General features: G+C 44.8%; 1 pseudogene; it reads left to right on the top strand.

Moving 5' to 3' along the window:
• The first annotated feature begins 2,248 nt into the window (after nucleotides 1–2,248).
• LOC116983647 lies at nucleotides 2,249–2,388 on the top strand (annotated as a pseudogene).
• The last annotated feature ends 1,454 nt before the right edge of the window (nucleotides 2,389–3,842 follow it).

The raw sequence follows: 3,842 nt of genomic DNA, 5'->3' as shown, positions 1-3,842 counted from the left end.
CTAGGGTAGAATACGTGTTCGGCACGGACTAGAAGGGTCGAGATGGCCTGTTTCCGTGCTGTAATTGTTATATGGTTATATGGTTGTATGGTATCCTATCCTATCCATTCCCTCCACTGATGCTGCCTGACCTGCTAAATTGCTCCAGCATTCCGTGCTTTACACAAGATTCCAGCATCTGCAGATCCTTGTGTTTCTCTGGATTACTTGTTCAATGATTTAAATGCAGAGGAACCACCATACACCAAGATGGACAGTGAAAAGTTCATTCCTCAGAACTGATAGAAGTTAGATATTAAACATGGTTTAACTTGCAGAGGAGAGGGAGAACAAAGGGAATATTTTTGATAAGGTGAAGACCAAAACAGAGTCGATGAAAGAGATGTAGCTTTGGAGTTGAGTTTTAATCAACATCTCATTAAAGTCAAACAGCTTACCTTTTGCTTTTCATCTTGCTTGCTGGACCTGCTGGTTATTTTACATTGGAGTCTCGTGAGTGATTCCGTGAAGAAGCCCCGCCAGTCCGCATGCGTGTCATTACGTAATTCGCATGGCGAGGCACTGGGCTGGCAAGCTAATCGCTCCTGCCAGCAGTAAGTTTAAACCTACAGGTAAGTTCTTATTTCTTACCAGGTTGTGTTTTCTTGCAGGAACCTCTTCTTACAGAGGTTTCCTGCTGGATGTTGTAGCGCAGTCCGGCCGAGCCACGGGGAAACCGGCTTTGGGCTGTGAGGAGACTCCGGTCCAGACCACGGAACGCGGGTAGCTGCCGGACGTCGGGTGCGCTACTCCAGCCACTAACAAGGTGGTCAGCGGCTTCCAGACCGCTGAGGTTCCCATGGAGGGGTAAGTCCATGAGGAAGGCCGTATCAGAGTGGCGACTGTGAGCACCATGGCTAGTCCTGTAGGGAGGAAAAGCCATTTAAAAGTAAGCCCGTGGACTCCGATGAGTCGGGCCAGGAGGATTCTCCTCCCACTAGAAGCAACGTCTGTGGACGTCTGGCAAAGATGGAGCACCTGATGGAAAGGATGCTCCATCATGACAGGCTCCAGGAGGAGCTTTATATGCATGGGTCACCCCATGGGCCCGTGGCAGCAGCTCTATTCAAGGGCTTTATAGGGAAGATCTGCTCCATGAAGAGGAGCCTTATATCCACGGGTCTTCTTGGGGGCCAATGGCAGCAGCATCTGCAGAAGGGCTGCATAATGTCTCCCTCATGGAGGAGGTGAGCTTACCAGGGCAGTTTTGTTCTGACCCTGAGGTTGGAGGTATTGCAGAGCATACCCCAAGGCATGAAAGCCAAGAAGGACTGTTGAGCCTATAAAAAGAGCTCCAGCATGATATGCTCCAGCAAAAGGAACTTTATATCCGCGGGTCTCTTCGGGGGCCCGTGGCAGCAGCTCCTGTTGAAGGGCTGTCTGGAAAGAGCTCCTGATGTAGAGGATGCTCCCTCACGATATGCTCCAGCAAGAGGAGCTTTGCATTCGAGGGTCTCCCTCTGGCAGCAGCACCTATAGAAGGGCCTATAGAAGGGAGCATGATGTCTTCCTCTTGGAGGAAGTGAACATACGGAGTCAGTTTGTTCTGACTCCGAGATCAAGTCAAGTCAAGTCAAGTTTATTTGTCACATACACATACGAGATGTGCAGTGAAATGAAAGTGGCAATGCTCACGGACTTTTGAGCAAAAGACAACAACCAAACAACCAAACAAACTATAGCACCTGTCCAAGAATCCCCCCATCTGTGGAGGGGAGTGCGAGTGGTCAGTGTAACTGACTTCAAAATTCTAAAGTATGCCTGTGGAACGTACTGGAATACATGCGTATGGATTCAAGGGAGTCCTCACAAATGAAGGTGGCAGAATACTCGGAAGGGGCTAGAGTTCGCCTCATGCTAAAAATGCCAGGAATGAACAACGCTTCAGAGGTGACATTAAAGACAAGCCGCCGAACCTTCTCTTGATGTAAGACCTATTCAACAGGTAAAACCTGGATAAGGAGGCAAAAGCTGTCGGACCAATCGAGGTACCAACAACGAGCAAAGCTTCATCGTTGCGGCAACAACACACCCCATGCCTTCATTGGCAGTAAGCAGTTCACTGAAGTTGGTGGCAGCATGAAAGCTGGACATAGGTCTTCAAATCCAAGACCCGTCAGGCTCAGGAAAAATATGGGACCATCTACAAGTTGGTAATATTTACACTTGTTTTTGTACTAATGATAATGATAACATGTGTTTAGTTTATGTGTTGTATGAAAATGGCATTTCCCTTGATAAGGATGGAAGGGATCCTAGTGACCTTACAACACACAAATGGTTGACATCTAACCATGTAAAACTGCACAAAACTAAGGTTCCAAGCACAGAATTGGGCCAGATTTGTCTTTACAGGCAAGCTCAGAATTATGTCCAGAGTTGTCTTTCGAGGTAGGCTCAGTATTATGGCCAGGAATGGCTTTCGGGACTGGCTCGGAAAACGGGCCAGAGTTGTTGCTCGAGCAGGTACGGAATTCGCAGGCGTGGCCTGTTCATTGTGGAAAAGATGCAGAATGTCCTTTAACTCGCATGTGCAGTACAGATTTTCCCAAAATAGGAAACTTCGCATCTGATTTCCTTAGGATACTTCCATTTACAGAGATCACCGGAGACATTTTGAAATGTATCTGAATAAGGCAATGATAAAACATTGCAAAATGGGTTAACTTCAGTTCCCAGGTTATTCACCAGATTACTAAACCCAATGTTTGGAGCTCAAAAACATTTGTTATGTCTTGTCTGGAGGATATTCTAATGCTGTATGTTGTTAAAATCTACTGTTTAAGCCTCAAACTATGTTTAAGAAAATGAAGGTGATAGCAACTAGATTTGTTCAACATTGGGATTTACCTTTAACTATTAATTAGCCTGTGACTCCGCCCTAGGGTAAGAGATTGGAATTAATAGGAGCCTCGAACAATCTTGTTGTGATAAAACAGCCCTCTATTCATTAAGTATAATTGGCAATATAGTGGCGGTAATTCAGCTGTGCAAGTGGGGGAAACTTACATCGTGCAAAGTAGTAATCTCTCAAATGCCATGTAGGTCTTGTGACAGACCTTCTGCTATTACCAGCTGATGCTACCAAGGTCATTATGGTAGACGAACAGTATTCAGCATTGCTTCAGTAATCTGGTCAGTGAAATTTCAGTTGTATTATAAACTGATGGGGCTCTAAGGTGGAAAATTATGAATGCCATCTAGTTCAGAGGCGGAGGAGATTTGCATCAATTAACAAATATTCAGTGTATTCTATAGGTTAAAGGGTTATTGAGTAAATATGCATAATCTGCATGCTCAACGTTAAGTTGATACACTATGGTGGTGGCGTATGTTAGTCACATGGGTGCGATCAAGAATCAATATCCTGTAATAATTTACCTAATCTCAATTTACGTTGGAATATCATCACGTATAATCAATGAGAACACAAAATGGGTGTTGGATCACAATGAAATTATGGCTCGATGGAATACCAAATTCATATGTTTGTTTCCAGGCTCATTTACCGGTTGCTGAAATATGTGGCATAACAGTGGCAAAAAATACACTCTCGCTACAAGGAGAAAGAAGTTGTGTTTGTCTCCCTTCATTTTGCCTCGTTAGACGGGTCTTGCAATAAAGTCAGCAAGATCCCACTCTAGGTTGTCATTCTGTCTGACTGGCCTATGCAGCCATGCTTCCCGCTTTGTCGGGAATAATAATACAACCTTTTACGGTTATTCTAAACATAAAACTTGCTGGCTCGGGAAACCAGCCTCTGCTTGATAAATCAATTATTGACTTATAGATTCTGAGTAGAC

The sequence above is a fragment of the Amblyraja radiata genome, chromosome 1 (genome assembly GCF_010909765.2).
Source record: "Amblyraja radiata isolate CabotCenter1 chromosome 1, sAmbRad1.1.pri, whole genome shotgun sequence".
In the NCBI taxonomy this organism is placed as follows: Eukaryota; Metazoa; Chordata; class Chondrichthyes; order Rajiformes; family Rajidae; genus Amblyraja; species Amblyraja radiata.
Note: the sequence above shows the minus strand (reverse complement) of the source record. Positions and strands in the feature narration are given on the sequence as shown.